General features: G+C 44.3%; 1 protein-coding gene across 3 annotated transcripts in view; it reads right to left on the bottom strand.

The window, feature by feature from the left end:
* syt1a (synaptotagmin Ia) overlaps positions 1–21,860 on the bottom strand; it is a 229,786-nt gene that overhangs the window by 126,822 nt on the left and 81,104 nt on the right. For all 3 annotated transcript variants that reach the window (XM_031797851.1, XM_031797848.1, XM_031797849.1), the window contains exon 3: positions 12,453–12,544. The gene's annotated coding sequence lies outside the window, so the exon portion shown is untranslated. The remainder of the gene's footprint in view (positions 1–12,452; positions 12,545–21,860) is intronic.

Raw genomic sequence — 21,860 nt, forward strand, 5'->3', positions numbered from 1 at the left:
CCCTCTCCCTCTCCCTCTCTCTCTTCTTCTCTTTCTCTTCTCTCTTCTACCCTCATGTCACACTCACTCCCTCTCTCTCTCCTCTCTCTTCTTCTCGCTTCTTTCTTTTTTTTTTGTTCTCTCTCTCTCTCTCGTCTCTCTCTCTCTCTCTGTCTCTTCTTCCTCCCCTCTCTCCCTGTCACACTCGACTCCCTATTCCTCTCACCTCTCTCCCTCTCTCTCTCTCTCTCCCTCTCCTCTCGTTCTCATTTTTCTATCTCTCCCTTTCTCCCCCTTCTCTCCTCTCTCTCTCTCTTCTCTCTCCCCTCTGTTTTCTCCTTGTCACCACTCAACTCCCTCTCCCTCCTTCCCTCTGCCTCTCTCTCTCTCTCTTTCTCGTCTTCTCTCTCTCTCCCTCTCTCTCTCCCCCTCTCTCTCTCTCTCTCTCTCTGCTCTTTAAAAACAATAGTCTCTCTCTTCCTTGTACTAAACCACTACATTCACATATAGTACACATATCATCTATTTGTAGTATAGAAAGTCTCTCTCTCTCTCTCTCTTTCTCCCTCTCTCTATAAATATTTGGTTTATACATTATATACAGTGGAGGACTGTAATTAGCATGGGCTTGTGTACCTCAAAAGAGGTACACAAGCCCTGGCAGTAGAGGCTTGGTTTGGTGTGGTTTAATTCCATTCTTCAAGAACCACTTAGGTTCTGACCCTGAACCCCCCCGCCCTCCCACATACTGGAGGCCCTGAAACTCCCAACTCATGCATTCGCTTCAACTGACCTTGAAACCAGTATTCACAAAAGTCTTACAATGGAGCTCTGTCAACTTTTCCAATTTCAAAAACAATGGGTGTCTTTCGGTGGGCTAAAGTAGAAGAAGGGTGTTCAACGGTTCAATTAACAACAGACAGAACCAACTGTGAACTACATGATGGAAATAGGCCTTGTTAAGCTGATAAAAAATGTGGAGTGGGAGGCGCATGGAGTTTGTGATGACACACAGGTCTGTCGGACACTGTAGCCAGCCCAGCGACAAGGCAACGAAAAGCAAACAGACAGCAGGCTGTGTTAATGATTACCTTCACCTGGTCTAAGCTTCCTTACAAGTTGGCTTGTTTGGCTAGAAGCTTGAGTCTCGGTCAGAAAACTATGGTTGTTAAGCCCACCTATCTGTGGCCGTGTGTGTGTGTGTGCATTTGGGTGTGTGTGTGTATTGCGTAGGGATGGATAGGAGCGACGCTGCGTGGAGACAGTGGTCTCAGGAAGACAGGAAAGGGAGGAAAAGAGGGGGGTTGGAGATTATCTTCCATCTCCCTGACGAGCTCACCCCACAGCTTCTCAAACAAACACACACACACACACCAACACCTCAGCTCCACAGAGGATGTTCTAACAACACAGCTGTAGACTGCAAACTGCAACCCAGTTAACACCTCCAGTGTCTGACTAGCCATAGCACGCAGTCTGTCAGTGATAGATCTCACTGAGTTCTCAGAGAGGAGGGAACTAAGGGAAAGAGGACAACAGTGAAAAGCCGCGGATCGTCGTCTAGGTGAGAGTCAAGCTAGCTGATCGTAATGACTCTGTGAACATTAAATGCAGGTAGCTGTAAAATGGTTAGTGACTAAACAGGGCCATGAATTACTGCCCCTAGGGGTTGGAGGGTAAAGAGCTGTTCCAGTCTCAGCAGGCAGAGGAAACGTCTTGCATGAAAAGGCTCAATCAGAGAGAATATTTCATCATGGAATGGCAATGTGCGCCGTCATGCTCTCGGACTTCTATAAGGGATGTTACTGGACTATGGACAGAGAGAAAAACGTGGAAATCCAAACAGAACTATGAGCTATTGAAAGGTGCAAACACACTGTACGCATTCACTTCTTATCTCAATCTTATCTCTCATCTCGACAACACCTTGGCAACAGTGAGCTGTTTGCTGATTGGCTGGAAGGCTTTCTCCTCTGTGGTTCGGTGCCTTAATGCCTTCTGTTGTCCCGGGGTGGGTCTGTTCCCATGGCAACATTTTATGTCCTGTTATCGTAAATATGCAGCGAATGGTAAAACAACAACAACTAAACAACAACAAAACCTGAGAGAAAACAAGGCCACAGTACACCACTGCATGGTTAGATGTAATGAGCCTTGAAGTCAGGAGTCACAGAAAAACATTTCCCTTTTTCAGATGAAAAGTCACAAGAAACCAAAAACGAATCCATGCTAACAAACAAATCAAACTAACAAACAGACTACGTTAGCTAGCAAGACCAAGGCAGTGAGACACAACATAACAGCAAATGGCTGCCACACAGCCAGTCTGCAAAATAAATATTTCATTCTGGTCTCCTCTCTCTCCTAGACTTTGTCATCCACCACTTGGCTGATACAGTCAACAGGCTTTGTTCTGGAAGCTTTGGGGACTAAGAGGCTCCAGCCCATCAGACTGAGATGAACACAAAGTGTTGCCAATTCCAAAAAGAAAGAGAGAGGGGTCCACTCCAAAAAAGTAGAAAAAAATAACTGGAAAAAACCCCAACAAAAAACATTTCATGAAATAATCTTGGCCTGACTTCTGTCTAGTGGCCCGTGAGGAGCAGAATGATTCTCTTGGAGGGGGAAATAAATTAACAACCTATCTCTCGCCTGCCAAGTTCATGAAGAGAGCCTGAAGTGAAGAGTTTGTCTTCCCGAAGAATGCTAGCTGTGAGGAGTGGGGAGTCAGAGGGTCAGCAGGGACAGGAAGAGAGAGACAGAGAAAGAAAGGTGAAGAGAAGAAGAGAGGGCAGGAGAAAGAGATGGAGATACAAGGAGTTGGAAGAGAAGAAGAGAGGGCAGGAGAAAGAGATGGAGTGGGAGGAGAAAAAGGCAGCCAATCTCCAAAAGGTCAACATTTTAAGATATACTTTGACAGTCCAAGCCCTTCCTGAACCCCTGTAAATTGAGATATTATATGTCATAGTCGATTCCCAACTCAGTCTGTCTGCCACCTGCATTGTCTTTCATCCTAGGAATAGTCCAGTCTGTATGGTTATCATGCCCCCGTCATAGTCAGCTCATTTCCACACTACCCATGGGTGTTATACTGTTCAAAGAATTCTTAGTGAGTCAGACATATTTCTGAGTGTTCTGACTTTCTTACAGAGAAGAGACACTTGCTTTAATTACATCTGATAGCCTCATTACACTCTCTCGTTACACTCTCTCTCTCTCTGTTCCACGGGCAGGAAGCTGCCTTAAAGCTCTATCAATCCAGCCAGGAGGATGTGGTGCTGTTCATAAGGTAGGACCAGCAGGCTCTTTTCAACATGCACAGGTGCTCCTTCCACTCTCTGTTGGCGCACACACACACACGCACGCACACACACACGCACGCACGCACACACGCACACACACACACACACACACACACACACACACACACACACACACACACACACACACACACACACACACACACACACACACACACACACACACACACACACACTGCTGGGGTCATTAGCACATGCCAACACCACTGACTCTGCACAGATGCTTAGATAGGAGAGAAGAGGGAGGAAGGGAGAGGGGGGGGGCTTCATCTAAAATAACCACTTTTCACAGTGCCTATCTAATCATGTCATCTTCACAACATACTATATTATAGGATATTACTTGACCGGAGGTGGAAGTGAACAGCTACTTTGTGTCTGACTAAACACCAAAAAAAGCAGAGACGTAGACTGAGCAAGCAAGCTAACTCTCCTCCGCCCACAAAATGGTGTGGCTCCCCTGCGATGTGTATAGTGGGCATTTTGGCTCTTCAGTGGTTTGACTGAGAGGAGACAGTCAGTCCCCACAGCCAGGTCTACATTCCGGGACGTCTGAGAGGGTCAGGGGTAGAGGTCGACCGATTATGATTTTTCAACGCTGATACCGATTATTGGAGGACCGATTGAAACGCTATTAGCGCGCACCACGCTAACTAGGTAGCCATTTCACATCGGTTACACCCGCCTCATCTCGGGAGTTGATAGGCTTGAAGTCATAAACAGCTCAATGCTTGAAGCACAGCGAAGCTCTGCTGGCAAACGCACTAAAGTGCTGTTTGAATGAATGCTTACGAGCCTGCTGCTGCCTACCACCGCTAAGATAGACTGCTCTATCAAATATCAAATCATAGACTTAATTATAACATAATAACATAATAGGCTTAGGTCATTAATATGGTCAAATCCGGATCATTTCGAAAAAAACAAACATTTATTCTTTCAGTGAAATACGGAACCGTTCCGTATTTTATCTAATGGGTCTAAATATTGCTAAGCCTAAATATTGCTGTGACATTGCACAACCTTCAATGTTATGTCATAATTATGTACAATTCTGGCAAATTAATTACGGTCTTTGTTAGGAATAAATTGTGTTCACACAGTGCGCAACGAGCCAGGTGGCCCAAACTGCTGCATATACCCTGACTGCTTGCATGGAACGCGAAGAGACACTGAAGTGACACAATTTCCCTAGTTAAAATAAATTATTGTTAGCAAGAAGTTCATGTTAACTAAATATGCAGGTTTAAAAATATATACTTGTGTATTGATTTTAAAGAAAGGCATTGATGTTTATTGTTAGGTACACATTGGTGCAACGACAGTGCTTTTTTCGTGAATGCGCTTGTTAAATCATCACCCTTTTGGCGAAGTAGGATGTGATTAGATGAGAAATGAACAGGCACCGCATCGATTATATTCAACGCAGGACAAGCTAGATAAACTAGTAATATCATCAACCATGTGTAGTTAACTAGTGATTATGTTAAGATTGATTGTTTTTTTATAAGATAGGTTTAATGCTAGCTAGCAACTTACCGTGGCTTCTTGCTGCACTCGCGTAACAGGTGGTCATCCTGCCACGCAGTCTCCTCATGGAGTGCAATGTAATCTGCTACAATGATTACCGATTGTTATGAAAACTTGAAATTGGACCTAATTGATCGGCCATTCCGATTAATCGGTCGACCTCTAGTCTGGGGTCACCTCCTATCTCTCTCAGGAGGGGTAATTAATAAAGATGTTTAAATGGAGAGAGGACGGCCCCCTTTACACCTCAAGAACCATCCTGGACTCAGAGGACACCGATGTGCGAGGAATGAAGAGCTATATTAACACACGCACACACATGAATGTCCACACACACACACTCACACACACACTCTCACACCCACACACACACACACACACACACACACACACACACACACACACACACACACACACACACACACACACACGCACACACATACACACACACACACACACACAATGCACTACAAGGAAGTGTATTTTTGTAATTTACTCACCAAACATGTCGCTCCTATCGATATACAGTGAAATAAAGTATTCAGACCCCTAGAGTTTTTCCACATTTTGTTACTTTACAGCCTTATACTAAAATCAATCTACACACAATTCCCCATAATCACAAAGCAACAAAAAATAAAAAATAAATTTTTTGCAAATGTATTACAAATAAAAAACTTAAATATTACATTTACATAAGTATTCAGACCCTTTACTCAGCACTTTGTTGAAACACCTTTGGCAGTGATTACAGCTTCGAGTCTTCTTGGGTATGACGCTACAAGCTTGGCACACCTGTATTTGGGGAGTTTCTCCCATTCTTCTCTGCAGATCCTCTCAATCTCTGTCAGGTTGGATGGGGAGCATTGCTGCACAACTAGTTCAAATCAAATCAAATCAAATTTATTTATATAGCCCTTCGTACATCAGCTGATATCTCAAAGTGCTGTACAGAAACCCAGCCTAAAACCCCAAACAGCAAGCAATGCAGGTGGAGAAGCACTCTTCAGGTCAGGTCAGGTCAGGTTCAGGTCTCTTCAGAGATGTTCGATTGGGTTCAAGTCCGGGCTCTGGCTGGTCCACTCAAGGACATTCAGAGACTTGTCCCTAAGCCACTCCTGGGTTGTCTTGGCTGTGTGCTTAGGGTCGTTGTCATGTTGGAAGGTGAATCTTCGCCCCAGTCTGATGTACTGAACGTTCTGGAGCAGGTTTATAAAGGATCTCTCTGTACTAAGCTCCGTTCATCTTTGCCTCGATCCTGTCTAGTCTCCCAGTCCCTACCACTGAAACAATTCCCCACTGCATGATGCTGCCACCACCATGCTTCCCCGTAGGGATGGTGCCAGGTTTCCTCCAGACGTGACGCTTGGCATTCAGGCCAAATAGTTCAATCTTGTTTCTCATGGTCTGAGAGTCTTTCAGTACCTTTTGGCAAACTCCTTGTGCCTTTAACTGAGGAGTGGCTTCTGTCTGACCACTCTACCATAAATGCCTGATTGGTGGAGAGCTGCAGACATGGTTGTCGTTCTGGAAGTTTCCCCCATCTCCACAGAGGAACTCTAGAGCTCTGTCAGAGTGACCACCTCCCTGACCAAGGCCCTTCTCCCCCGATTGCTCAGTTTAGCCAGGGAAGAAGCTCTAGGGAACTTCTTCCATTTAACAATGATGGAGGCCACTGTGTTCTTGGGGACCTTTAATGCTGCAGAAATGTTTTGGTACCGTTCCCCAGATCTGTCCTTTGACATAATCCTGTCTCAGAGCTCTATGGACAATTCTTTAGACCTCATGGCTTGGTTTTTGCTCTGACATGCAGTGTCAACTGTGGGACTAGACAGGTGTGTGCCTTTCCAAATCACGTCCCATCATTTGAATTTAACACAAATGGACTCCAATCAAGTTGTAGAAACATCTCAAGGATAATCGATGGAAACAGGATTCACGGAGGAACATGTCAAGTCTCATGGCAAAGGGTCTGAATACTTATGCAAATAAGATATTACTGTTTATTTATTTAGTTGTAAAAATCTAAAAAAAACTGTTTTTGCTTTTTCATTATGGGGTATTGTGTGTAAATAGCTGAGGACATTTTTATTTATTTAATCCGTTTTAGAACAAGGCTGTAATGTAAGAAAAATGTGGGAAAAGTCAAGGGGTCTGAATACTTTCCGAAGGGACTGTATATTACAGTATTGTATGCCAGCAGGCTGGGACTACAGACAGGGTCAGGTATAGGAGTTAGTGCTGCCTGTGTCAGACAGTCAGAGAGCCCCGGGCAGGGCCTGTCTGTGTAGAGGACTGGGATAGGGGATTAGGGAGGATTTGGAGAGCAGTCATTACCCTAGCCTGTGGAGGGTCTGATAATTAAATTACCTCAGCAGCCATACCGCTGCCTTTCTATCTATCAACTATATACAGACCAGGTCTTTCAAGGTCACTCTGCTCATATCTGGAATGAGCTGCATGGCCACCATCCTGACTCAAGATCCTGGATGACACTGTTGACTTGAAACTTGATCCGTGGCATGAATAACACATTGATGCCAGGACTTGTTTATACCTTTGCAGTTCACATTGAGACTGACACATACATTCAAATGTCTGACTGTCTCAGACCTCTGATTCCCTCCCTCTCTTATTTAAAAATCCTGAACATCAGCTCTCTATAAGGGCACAAGGCGAGACCAAAATGCATACACAGGAGGCAGAAGGTAGAGCTCTGGTATTTATTATAACAAAGGGAGTAGGCAAAGGCAGGTTAGGGACAGACGAGAGTTCATAAACCAGGTCAGAGTCCAAACAGTACCAGGCGATAGGCAGTCTCGAAGTCAGGCCAGGCAGGGGTCAGAAACCAGATCCGAGTCTATAACAGTACAAGGGGATAGGCAGGCTGGTAGTCAGAACAGACAGAGGGTCGAAACCAGGAGGACTAGAAATAAACAGAGACTAGGAAAAATAAAAATAAAATAAAAATAGGAAAAATGCTGGTTGACTTGGCAAACAAGACGAACTGGCACAGAGAGACACAGGGATAAATACACTGGGGATAATAAGCGACACCTGGAGGTGGTGGAGACAATAACAAGGACAGGTGAACCAGATCAGGGTGTGACACTCATGTTTCCAACTACTCTCTGCCTTTCCCGATAGCGTGACTCATTGTCGTGCTGTGGTTGGTGGAGTGAGCAGTGTGTGTGGTTGGAGTGGGGAGTCTGACAGTAGATAGGCCCAGCATGATGGTGGTGAAGTGGCCCAGTGTGGGAATACTGTAGCTGGCTACATCACAGGGTCTCCCCCTGGTGTCTATGCTCAGACCAGAAGGGGCTGTGACCTGCTGGGAGAGATATGGGGAGAGGGCCTGGACAGATAGAGGGAGAGAAAAGAACGGATGAGTGGAGGACCAAGAGGGAGAAAGCAGGGAAGAAAAGCTAGAGGAAGAGAGAGTTAGATGGAGGAGAGTGAGCAAAAGAATGAGAGAGAGAGAGAGAGAGCGAGAGAGAGAAAAAAAATTTGGGAGCAGAAGAGGGAAGACCTGAACAATAGCAGCTCCTACGTAAAGATTGAGGGTTTATCACGATCTGCCACACACACACTCTCTCTCTCTCTCTCTCTCTCTCTCTCTCTCTCTCTCTCTCTCTCTCTCTCTCTCTCTCTCTCTCTCACACACGTGCACATACACACGCACACGCACACACACGCACGCACACACACGCACACACACACACACACACACACACACACACACACACACACACACACACACCCTACCAGAAAAAATGTATTGACCCACACACTCTACATGACATTGAGATTAGAGACTTGTAAACAGTCACAATAGCCAATTTAAATAAAGGTCAGTCTAATCACTAACGCTGATGAAATTAATTTATCCTCTTCTCAATTAATATCACTCACACATTAACATGAATCCACGCATGAGTAGCCACGCACGGTGACAACGTACATTAACCTGCTCAACTGTAGTAAATGGAGCCAAAGGTCACCAATGTTGAGGCAATTCCCAATGACCAATGTAACTTCATGCTTATGAGATTCCATTCTCCATGTTCCGGAGTTGACAGCCTTGGCAATAAGCTGCTTTTGCCTCAACGACCATATACCAGCTCTATACCCTAAACTGAGGGCAGATGTGCTTTTTAATCCCCCCCCCCCCACACTTTCCCAGAGATGACAGAGGCATTGAAACACACACCATGTTCCTTAATTGCCTGTCACTCCGTCACAATTAGAGCAAATTAATAGAGGTCACTTCTTATAATTTACATTTAAATGTATTTTATTTAACCTTTATTTAACTAGGCAAGTCAGTTAAGAACAAATTCTTCTTTACAATGACGGCCTACCCCGGCCAAACCCGGACGACTCTGGGCCAAATGTGCGCCGCCCTATGGGACACCCAATCACAGCCGGATGTGATACAGCCTGGATTCAGCCTATAAGATGTGATCATATACACTAGTCTGTTTTTTGAGGATCATTAAGGCTCGTTGATGAAAGCAAGCAGGCTTTATATCTTCACACCCACAGCGATTGCTGCTCGTTCCTCGTTATGCTTTCCCAGACAGAAAATACACCCAACTAATGATCCTACTCCACTGCTGAGCGAGGGCAATAGATCAGCCGAGTGCTTGAACTGATTGCGGTTACCCTAGGAAAGAGTCACAGATAGATCTGCTGGGGAAAGACAGGGTGATGCATGTGCTGTTGAGGGTGATTTGCAGTGACACACGTCTGTAACGGGGTTGAGTTGAGCTTCGTCTTTGGAGAATTAGAACATTGGCCCTGAACAGCCAATGAAACTTATCATGGATGCAGATTATTTCTCAGTGGGGAGTCATTCCCCAGAGAGAACCCATAGAGGAGTCCGGCTCTGCATCTGCCCGTAACCTTCCATATCACAACCGTAACTCACAATTTCACCATTGTTACTCTCAATGTCACCGCCGTTACTCTCAACGTCACCACCGTAACTCACAATTTCACCACCGTTACTCTCAATGTCACCACCGTTACTCTCAATGTCACCACCGCTACTCTCAACATCACCACCATAACTCACAACTTCACCACCGTTACTCTAAATGTCACCACCGTTACTCTCAACGTCACCACCGTAACTCACAATTTCACCACTGTTACTCTCAATGTCACCACCGTTACTCTCAATGTCACCACCGTTACTCTCAACATCACCACCGTAACTCACAACTTCACCTCCGTTACTCTCAATGTCACCGCCGTTACTCTCAATGTCACCACCATAACTCTCAGTGTCATCACTGTAACATTCAATGTCACCACCATAACAGGAGCTCTCTAGTGATGATGCTGCTTGCTTGAACATAACTTGAAAAGCAAATAACTGTTGTGCCCATTTTTCTCCTGTAATGCATATACTATATGACATATCGTACACCTGTGAAGGTTTCTGAATGTATGCATTTATTCCCGTTCATTTGTGTTCTCTAACCCTTACATTACTGTACCTGACGGTAAAAGATGGCTGCTCGTTGGACAGAGCTGAATGTGCGTGTCAAACACCTATGTTTGGATGGGAGGCGGCCAGGCTTCCGGTGTGTCTAAGACAGATGTTTCATGGGACTGTGGTGGCAGATGATTGATGCCTCGCAGTACGTCAGGTGGCAAAAATCCCAGACACCTCAGGGTTTTTGGCTTTTGCGTGTGATTATTTCCCCCTTCTTTTTTCCTACTACGTGGTTAGTGAAGGAGAGCGAATCTGGAGACAGACGGGGGATTGGCAGCGCCCCAGAAGCCAGAGAAGCCAGTCGATCAACAGACATGTATCACAAAACAATGCCGTATGGAACACGCAGAGGACGACAACAGCTGGTGCCAGATACCCTCTGAAGCACCTGACTGGTGTGATGCTATCTCCTTGGCAGAATTAGGCTGCCTCAAGGAGCAATAATTACAACAAGCGATCTTAATCTCCGCCGTGGGAAGGAGGGCAGAGGAGAGGGGGGACTCATTCAGTGAAGAAAACCTCTCCAATCATGTTACGTGGCTGAAGGCAAGACACCCACCCCCGTCCAACTACCTCTTCTTCCATATGGAAGTCACCTTGTAGATGTACCTAATCGCCGTCATTGAATTGCATTGTTTTAGCCAGGCAGATTGGGGCCCTGCTCAGAGGTTCATGGGGGGGAGGGAGGATAGGAGACAGACTCCCTGGTTCTCCTGAGGTACCCACCTCTATCTTTTCCCCTCTCTCCCTCTTTCTCTCTATATCTCCATGGGCCGCACTCTGCCACTTTGTATATGTCATGGGTAATAAGGATGAAAAATTGTGACCGCTCCCCTCGGTCCCCAGTCGGTGCGGTGGCTTCGAAGTCTGCCCTTATACGCCCAGGGGAGGCCGAGCTCAGCACCGCTCACAAACAAAATGGAATTTAACAAGGCCTGAATCAGCCACAACGCCTCAGCAAATGGCCACTCAACCCCGCCGCACCTGCCTCGCCAGCTGGATGTACATGTTGTTATAGAAGAGTGGTATTGTGTGCGAGGGAGGAAACAGTGAACAGACACCAGGACAGAGTTCCCTATTGGATAAACTTACACCAGGATAAGACTCCATATGATTTACCTGGCTTATATTAACACTGGTTTAATCAGAATTCATTCATTCCTTCTCAAGCCATATTGGAAACCTTGTGTGTGATGATAAAACTCCCGTAAGCCTCCGTCTTCATAGTTTTTTTCACTCTTCATTTGTTTTCCTGCTTTCTATTCAAATAAGATGTTCATCAACAGTGTGTGGTGTTGTAATACTTGTGTTTGCCATGTATGATGACCTGGGTCGCCATGTTGTGCCCTTGGCCACACACGCTCAGTCTCCCCTAGCTTGAGAGAGAGGATTGTCGCGTATGTTGTTGGATCTGAAAATGTTGCTCTGGCTGTTATTGTTTGTCACAGCATGACATTCAAATGTGTGCAGTAGTGTGATGAATATAAACAACATGACATCGAGAGAACCCCCGAACCCCCCCACCCACTACTTAACATTCAAGATAAGGACGACAGTAGTTGCCACAATAACATGATTCATCTTCCTACTTGGAGCTCAACGGAGCTCTTTACATTATAGCCTAATGTATATAGTATGTTTGTGCCTTCCCTGCTCTAATAGGTCAAATCAATACTTTATTAGTCCAAGTCTTGAGACCATGAATGAGCTATGGTGTCCAGAGACTGTAGTATCAGATATCTTACTCTACAGTACTAATGAGGCTTTCAGTGCTGCATACCACTGTTTGATGTATATTTTCTATTAGAAAAGTGCAATGGGGGCCTCTATGAGTTGTTACATGCATGTATACACAAAATGTGTGGAATAATACATAATACGTACATTGGGAAACAAATCTCTGTGGAATTCTTCTTCTTTTTGGGATTGCCCCCTTGTGGTCATTGGCATTTAAGGATAAGGAACCAGGCGACTGAGGTTATTTGCCCATAGGGGTTGGAGATCCTTGGGGTCTGAGACAGTGAATAGCCAGAGTGGCTCTGTGGACCTGTGGCATTTCCACTGAGACAGGATGTCTGTTTTGTTTGCCTGTCTTTGAGTACGAGGGAACAGAGACTAACCTTTAACTCAACGGTGCCTGCTGCTAGGGGCTCTTCCAATGCTGCTTCTTCTTCTTTACACAGGAGTTGCACGTAGTTGAGATAGTTCAAAGCTGAGGAAGAGACAGACGGAGCATGTTAATGTGGAACAACAAAAAGTATGCAAAGTTCATAGAACTGAATTGAGACTAGTTACTGCAGGCCGGTTCCTGTTTTCACGAGACATTTTAAACTAGCCCAGTCAGATACTATTGTGTTCTTGAGAGCAGCCATTTTCTTTTAAGAGTACTTTACAAGCCAGGCGCACACAAGACCAATAGCATTTGCATTTAAATTTTTCTAGCCGATCAAAGTGCACGGCAATGGGCTCAAATGGTGGTATCCAGAACCAAGGCACGGTGAAGTGAACCCATGTCATTTCCCCCGGTTGATTTTCCCATCAGCTCTGTTTGTTTGTTTGTTTGTTTGTTTGTTTGTTTGTTTGTGTGTGTGTGTGTGTGTGTGTGTGTGTGTGTGTGTGTGTGTGTGTGTGTGTGTGTGTGTGTGTGTGTGTGTGTGTGTGTGTGTGTGTGTGTGTGTGTGTGTGTGTGTGTGTATATATATATCCATTGTCGATGGAGCACTTTCACAGCCGATTGGTCGTGTTCATTAGGAAGCCGGTGGAACCGAGTCATGAGATGGAGACCAGGGACGGGGACCAGCTGGGGATCTCCTCCCCACAGATGCTGCCTGCCACTGCGGTGTGAAAGGCACTCCATTGTGGAGGAGGTGGATGATGTGGAGGAGTGCTCTAGTTAGGGTCACAGCAGGGGATTTTCAATACTACTTCAATGTCTCATGTCATTGTAAATAATGTTTGAAACATAACAAATGTGATCGATTGACTGTATTTTGGATTAAAAATGTATTAAAAAAATGTAATCTAAAATCCAAAAACAATATCCAATAAACATCTGGATGGAGATTCACAGAATCACAGAATATATTACTTCAAAATGGATAAATAAAAAATGCAAATAAGATCTGTCCTTGCAGCATACGTCCCAAGGTTCTGCTGTGATGGAGAGCTATCAGCACCATCTTGACGGTGTTGGGAGGTGGAGATGGAGTTTGTGATTCCCTATTCCCATTCCCCCATTACTGTTGAGGAGCTATTTGCCGGGCGTTTGATGTACAGATTAAAAGCTATTTCCTCCGGCTGGCACTGGCAGGTACACAAAGGCACAACAATTCAGAGGCAATTTGTGTCTCGTTTCAGGAAACTAGGCGTATGTCGCCCGTCGCTACTTCACAGGAGAGCCATTAGAATACATTTTAAAAGCCATTTGAACGTAACTTTTTTGAATCAAAATGCGTTTTTTGGTGCCTTCTGGAACATATGAACTTTTATGTGCTTTAATAACAAACTTGTATGCCATCTGTAAATACCAATAAAACGGTTACATTTCCGAGCCTAGTTGGTTTAGGCACGGAAAAAGACAGGAACCCGCTGGCCGTGATTGGCTGAAATAATGGATAGCATGGTCATGCCGAGAGATGAGTTCGGATTGGTCTGCCATGTAGCACGCTACTGTCTATAACATGAGCTGGTCAGTATGTGTAGGTAATCCTTTCTAACACAGCTTTTCTTTCAAAGATATCACGTAGTAGGACTGCATAAGTGTTGCTCTCCACTTTCTGGAGGAGGACCAAGTTTTAAAATCAGTGGAATGTCCGGTGCAATTAGAGTATGAGATAGAGAAAATTCGGGAGTTTGATTGCAAATATACAGTGCCTTGCGAAAGTATTCGGCCCCCTTGAACTTTGCGACCTTTTGCCACATTTCAGGCTTCAAACATAAAGATATAAAACTGTATTTTTTTGTGAAGAATCAACAACAAGTGGGACACAATCATGAAGTGGAACGACATTTATTGGATATTTCAAACTTTTTTAACAAATCAAACACTGAAAAATTGGGCGTGCAAAATTATTCAGCCCCTTTACTTTCAGTGCAGCAAACTCTCTCCAGAAATTCAGTGAGGATCTCTGAATGATCCAATGTTGACCTAAATGACTATTGATGATAAATACAATCCACCTGTGTGTAATCAAGTCTCCGTATAAATGCACCTGCACTATGATAGTCTCAGAGGTCCGTTAAAAGCGCAGAGAGCATCATGAAGAACAAGGAACACACCAGGCAGGTCCGAGATACTGTTGTGAAGACGTTTAAAGCCGGATTTGGATACAAAAAGATTTCCCAAGCTTTAAACATCCCAAGGAGCACTGTGTAAGCGATAATATTGAAATGGAAGGAGTATCAGACCACTGCAAATCTACCAAGACCTGGCCGTCCCTCTAAACTTTCAGCTCATACAAGGAGAAGACTGATCAGAGATGCAGCCAAGAGGCCCATGATCACTCTGGATGAACTGCAGAGATCTACAGCTGAGGTGGGAGACTCTGTCCATAGGACAACAATCAGTCGTATATTGCACAAATCTGGCCTTTATGGAAGAGTGGCAAAAAGAAAGCCATTTCTTAAAGATATCCATAAAAAGTGTCGTTTAAAGTTTGCCACAAGCCACCTGGGAGACACACCAAACATGTGGAAGAAGGTGCTCTGGTCAGATGAAACCAAAATTGAACTTTTTGGCAACAATGCAAAATGTTATGTTTGGCGTAAAAGCAACACAGCGCATCACCCTGAACACACCATCCCCACTGTCAAACATGGTGGTGGCAGCATCATGGTTTGGGCCTGCTTTTCTTCAGCAGGGACAGGGAAGATGGTTAAAATTGATGGGAAGATGGATGGAGCCAAATACAGGACCATTCTGGAAGGAAACCTGATGGAGTCTGCAAAAGACCTGAGACTGGGACGGAGATTTGTCTTCCAACAAGACAATGATCCAAAACATAAAGCAAAATCTACAATGGAATGGTTCAAAAATAAACATATCCAGGTGTTAGAATGGCCAAGTCAAAGTCCAGACCTGAATCCAATCGAGAATCTGTGGAAAGAACTGAAAACTGCTGTTCACAAATGCTCTCCATCCAACCTCACTGAGCTCGAGCTGTTTTGCAAGGAGGAATGGGAAAAAAATTCAGTCTCTCGATGTGCAAAACTGATAGAGACATACCCCAAGCGACTTACAGCTGTAATCGCAACAAAAGGTGTCGCTACAAAGTATTAACTTAAGGGGGCTGAATAATTTTGCACGCCCAATTTTTCAGTTTTTGATTTGTTAAAAAAGTTTGAAATATCCAATAAATGTTGTTCCACTTCATGATTGTGTCCCACTTGTTGTTGATTCTTCACAAAAAAATACAGTTTTATATCTTTATGTTTGAAGCCTGAAATGTGGCAAAAGGTCACAAAGTTCAAGGGGGCCGAATACTTTCGCAAGGCACTGTATATGCAGACGGAGTCGAAAAGAGAACACACAGTAGGCTGTTGTATAAAACACCTGTCTCCGGGTTTACATCTTCAAACTAAGGGCAACAATGGCATCCGTGAGAGAAGCATCCATGACTAAGATAGTCTAGCTAGTAAAATGTTTAGATATTACACGTTTCAAATTTAGTCAGAAAGTCGTTTTCATTTCAAGTTAAAGCGTACCGTTAGCTATACATAAACAACATGCCATCAAGAGATCCCCTGAAACCCTCATCCCCTACTTAACATTCAAGAGAAGGACAAGTTGCCATTGAATTCCCACACGATAACATTATTAATTTCCCTACTTGGAGTTCAATGGAGCTCTTCACATTATAGCCTTATTTATTACCATAGATGTAGCCAGTGCGGTGAAATACATTTTTCAACCATAAGCTCCTGCTATAGAATGAATCACGTGCTCTTGTTAACATACCCATGAAATCCATTTGCCTAACAATTGGTGCCACTCTATCAACAGTTGATATTAACCCCAGCACAGCCATCCTCAGCCAGTGTGACATATGGCACGCAAAGAACTTGGATGGTACAATGATATGGTGATGCTTGGTATAATACATGTAAATGAATGAAATCTCCACCACATTACTAACACACACACACACACACACACACAAACCTCTTCACAAGTCATTAACCTCTTGCGTGCGTGCGTGCGTGCGTGCGTGTGTGTGTGTGTGTGTGTGTGTGTGTGTGTGTGTGTGTGTGTGTGTGTGTGTGTGTGTGTGTGTGTGTGTGTGTGTGTGTGTGTGTGTGTGTGTGTGTGTGTAAACTTGTTTGAGTGTCTATGCTACAGTAAGTAACTAGTGGGATTGCTTTGAATCTTGCCACACACATTAGATTTAGCACTGCCAACATTTCCAGCTGTTCTCCTGTGTATATTACTCAATGTACACACAGAGCACAGTAGGGTTGTGACAAATAATCACAGAACAATGGTTTCGAGCAAATCAATGGGCTCGCTACCACTTCCACCACTCAGCTGGATGAGTGTGAAAATAACCGTCATCGTAGGAACACAATGACATTGTCGTTATGATATCCAAACCACCGCTTTCAGCGAAATGAGAGTTTGCTTTCGTGACTCCTACAATTTGTCAGCCATCTGCAACGAACAACCCCCCCTTTGTGGTGGTTCACATAAGTATTCATTTTCCCGGCGTGGCGCCTGCTTTTCACCCGCCTCCCCTCATCTTTCTTTTCACCGTGTTATTCCTTCATCCTGCATTTCCACTTAGGGTATCCACCACTCTCCATCTCCCTCTCTCCCTCCACCTCTCTGCTTGCCTGAACACATGTGAGTCTGTCTCCATCTTCCTCACATCAGATGCCTCCTCTAGAACTCATCTGTATTCTGACCAGGTAGACCTTTATCGCTTATTCGCTCTTAACGCTGGCTGTTTTGAATGGGTCTCGAGCAGCAGCCGGTTGAATGATGCGATCCGTCTCGTTGCCCTGTAATGAATATAAGGCCCCATGCAGCCTTGGCCGTGTTCCTGAGAGCTATGGTCTGCGATCACAACCAAGCCCAACCCTCAGCTCAGTGCGATGCCAAAGGGAGAGATTACATTTCCATCTCTTAGTATTCCGACGGGAGACAAAACATACATACAAGGTTTGTGTTCTGGTATATTTCCCTGGCTTGGGTTACAACATGAAGGAGACACGTGGTGGAAACCATCTGTAGATGTGTGTACTGGTTAAGGACCAGTGCTGGGGGGGGGGGGGGGGGGGGGGGGATGGGTGGATGGGTGACAGGAGATATGTTACCCCAGTAATCTACAGAGACGGGTGAAAACAAACTTGACCTTGAGGACATGGCCGTGCCAATCACCAGAGCCTTGCTCCCCTTGACAGGCACTGAGGCAGAAACCCAACGCTCCAGATATGTCAGCTGGTGTAATCCCCTGACCACGGCTCATACCATCCCATTCTTTCTGAAGGGGGATCCAATGTGGAATACGATGGCAAAGCATCTCATGAGAAGTCATATTCGTTGGTCATGACAAGGAGATGCTTGTGAAAATGTCATTATCAGATGGAAAAAACAAAATCCAAACTATTTTAATTGCAATTGTGTTTTACAAATATGAATCTAGCATTTAGTATGTATTTTCATCATGTGTTGGGACACCATACAATCCCTCAACAAAACAGGCATATAAACAGGCATATACAAACACATCTCCTCCTTGCCCTTAAAGAAGGATACTGGTGTTCTCTGCCTCAAATTCCACCTAAGCCTGGACTGTAAGAAACAGCCTTCCTGACAGCTAGAGAAGTCTCATCACAACAATCATGTCGGAGCACATTCTGTGAAACCAGGCAGTTCTATGGAAAGCAACAGCGTCCAAATACTAGAACACTGGGGGAAATGGATTTCTATAGAGTGATACCTGTAGAGGGCTCTGTACTGTACTGTAGATCGAAGAAGGAACTTAAGTATTTACTATATAATTATGTGGTGTGGCCTTGGCACCTCCAGGCCCATCCTCCAACCCCCTCTGTGTTCACTCTACGCTGGCGGTGAGCACCGTGGAGATGATTAGCTACTGTTACCCAGCATTCCTCTAGGCTACGCAGAAGGCGGTCCCTGTACGGTTGGAGCTCGACCAGGCTCATCATCTGCCCGCAGCAAGTCCACTCTACCACACTAACACTGATGAGTGAGGCACCTTCCCTGGTTGACACTTTAAGACCGACTCTATTGTGATGTGCCAATGGAGTCTACGGCTATATTCATGTTGTGGACCTCTGACTTCCCACAGCTAATGCTATAAGGCCGTTGTTAAGTTATCTGTTTTGGCGGGCATATTACCCTGGTTCTGTTCGTTGACAGAGAGGTAGGTATATAGGACATATAGAGTTGATGTCAGAAGTTTACATACACTTAGGTTGGAGTCATTAAAACTCATTTTTCAACCACTCCACAAATGTCTTGTTAACAAATAGTAGTTTTGGCAAGTCAGTTAGGACATCTATTTTGTGCATGACAAAAGCAATTTTTCCAACAATTGTTTACAGACAGATTATTTCACTTATAATTGTCACGTCCTGACCATAGTGACTGGGGTGACTGGCGTGACTAGTGACTGGGGGTTAGTCTAGTTGATTATTTCTATGTGGGGTTCTAGTTTTGTTTTTCTATGTTGGTATGATTCCCAATTAGAGGCAGCTGGTAATCGTTGTCTCTAATTGGGGATCATATTTAAGTAGCATTTTGTCCACATGGACATTGTTTTGAGTTAGTGCACATAGCACCTCTGTGGTCACAGTTCGTTGTTAGTTTATTGTTTATTGTTTTGTTTTGCTAAGTTTCACTTTCTAATAACTTATGTGGAACTCAACATCCGCTGCACCTTGGACCGATAATTATTCCAGCGAACGTGACAATAATTCACTGTATCAACATTCCAGTGGGTCAGAAGTTTACATATACTAAATTGACTGTATCTTTAAACAGCTTGGAAAATTCCAGAAAATTATGTCATGGCTTTAGAAGCTTCTGATAGGCTAATTGACATAATTTGAGTCAATTGGCAGTGTCTGGCGGTGTACCTGTGTATTTCAAAGCCTATCTTAAAACTCAGTGACTCTTTGCTTGACATCATGGGTAAATCAAAAGAAATCAGCCAAGACTTCAGAAAAAAAATTGTAGACCTCCACAAGTCTGGTTCATCCTTTGGCGCAATTTCCAAACGCCTGAAAGTACCACGTTCATCTGAACAAACAATAGTACGCAAGTATAAACACCATAGGACCAAGCAGCCGTCATACCGCTCAGGAAGGAGATTCGTTCTGTCTCCTAGAGACGAATGTCCTTTGGTGCGAAAAGTGCAAATCAATCCCAGAACAACAGCAAAGGACCTTGTGAAGATGATGGAGGAAACAGGTACAAAAGTATCTATATCCACAGTAAAACATGTCCTATATCGACATAACCTGAAAGGCCGCTCAGCAAGGAAGAAGCCACTGCACCAAAAACCACCATAAAACAGCCACACTGGTTTGCAACTGCACATGGGGACAATGATCGTACTTTGTGGAGAAATGTCCTCTGGTCTGATGATACAAAATAGAACTGTTTGGCCATAATGACCATCGTTGTGTTTGGAGGAAAAAGGGGGAGGCTTGCAAGCCGAAGAACACCATCCCAACCCGAGAAGCATGGGTGTGGCAGCATCATGTTGTGGAGGTGCCTTGCTGCAGGAGGGCCTGGTGCACTTCACAAAATATATATCATCATGAGGTATGAAAATTATGTGGATATATTGAAGCAACATCTCAAGACATCAGTCAAGAAGTTAAAGCTTGGTCGCAAATGGGTCTTCCAAATGGACAATGACCCCAAACATACTTTCAATGATGTGGCAAAATGGCTTAAGGACAACAAAGTCAAGATATTGGAGTGGCCAACACAAAGCCCTGACCTCAATCCTGTAGAAAATTTGTGGGCAGAACTGAAAAAGCGTGTGCGAGCAAGGAGGCCTACAAACCTGACTCAGTTACACCAGCTCTGTCAGGAGGAATGGGCCTACCCGAAACGTTTGACCCAAGTTAAACCATTTTAAAGACAATGCTACCAAATACTAACTGAGTGTATGTAAACATCTGACCCACTGGGATTGTGATGAAAGAAATAAAAGCTGAAATAACTCATTCTCTCTACTATTTTTCTGACATTTCACATTCTTAAAATAAAGTGGTGATCCTAACTGACCTAAGACAGGGAATTTTTACTAGGATTAAATGTCAGGAATTTTGAAAAACAGAGTTTAAATGTATTTGGCTAAGGTGTATGTAAGAACAATCTGACCCACTCATACTTTACATTTGCATAAAAAATAGTGTCATTTAGCAGACGCTCTTATCCAGAGCGATTTACAGTTTGTGCATTCATCTAATACTTTCTGCTGAAGCTCTGAAACCTGCCATACGTTGAAGAACCAAGGCGGAACAACACTTTCTCCAGCATACTGATTTCCATCTGCTTTCTCTCATTTCAACCCTACACTCGCTCATAAAGACTGAGCACGTTGTCACTCCTCCATACTTGTCCTTATTAATTATTTCAGGAGAGGGAGACTGCCTATCTGTTTGCCTCGCACTGGCTGTTTGTAAGGGCTGTCAGCCACAAGCAATGTTCGGTGCTCATAATGCTCTTTCGTTCCCTTCTTGTACTCTGTCTGGTTGTAGAAATGTCCGGATGGAAATAAGAGTGCTATTTAAGGAGATGCAGTGACGACGAAGGAACAGGTGACAAATGAAAGCCAGCGAGAAGGCTTTTGTTATTGTCTTGTCTCTCCGAATAGTATGTTTTTCATAATTTTTTTGACAACTCTCTCAGTTCCCCCTTGACTGACTCTTATTCCCACCATCCTCCCTCGGCAAATCTTGGGTGGAGACATGCCGCTCCATATTAACAGGCTGTTTCTGTGGATCAGCTATCCCGTTTGCAATCCGCTTCTTCTGCTGGCTGATGGAGGCTCGTGGTGAGAGTAATTACAGTACAAACCCAGGCGATCACTTTAAATCGTAAACTTCCTGAACTCTGCCAGACATTTTTCTGCACTTAAAAAAATAAACTGTTTGTTTATTGTTTGCGGACTCATGTGCAGGTCAAAATGTATTTTTCTCCCATGTTCCATGTCAAAGCACATGGAAACTCCTTGAACAGCTGCCATCAATGATGAATTCACAATATCTGGATATTGAAAAACTTGTAATCCTTTGTCCTTTACAATATTGCAATCAGCACTCTACAATGTGGTCAGTTGTACTGAATAGTACTATAGGTCCACTTGAGTGATTGTAAATATTTTCGCGGTCCTTGATCTGCAGTGACACCACATACCGAAGCTCTTTATGTGTACACACGAACACAAACACAGCTCCAACGCTGTTCAGCCTCATCTCCTTTAAAGTGCAAGAAGGTAGCTAGCGATCACAACGTCCCTAAGGTAGACCCTTATCCCTGTGACAGTGAG

The sequence above is a fragment of the Oncorhynchus kisutch genome, linkage group LG19 (assembly GCF_002021735.2).
Source record: "Oncorhynchus kisutch isolate 150728-3 linkage group LG19, Okis_V2, whole genome shotgun sequence".
In the NCBI taxonomy this organism is placed as follows: Eukaryota; Metazoa; Chordata; class Actinopteri; order Salmoniformes; family Salmonidae; genus Oncorhynchus; species Oncorhynchus kisutch.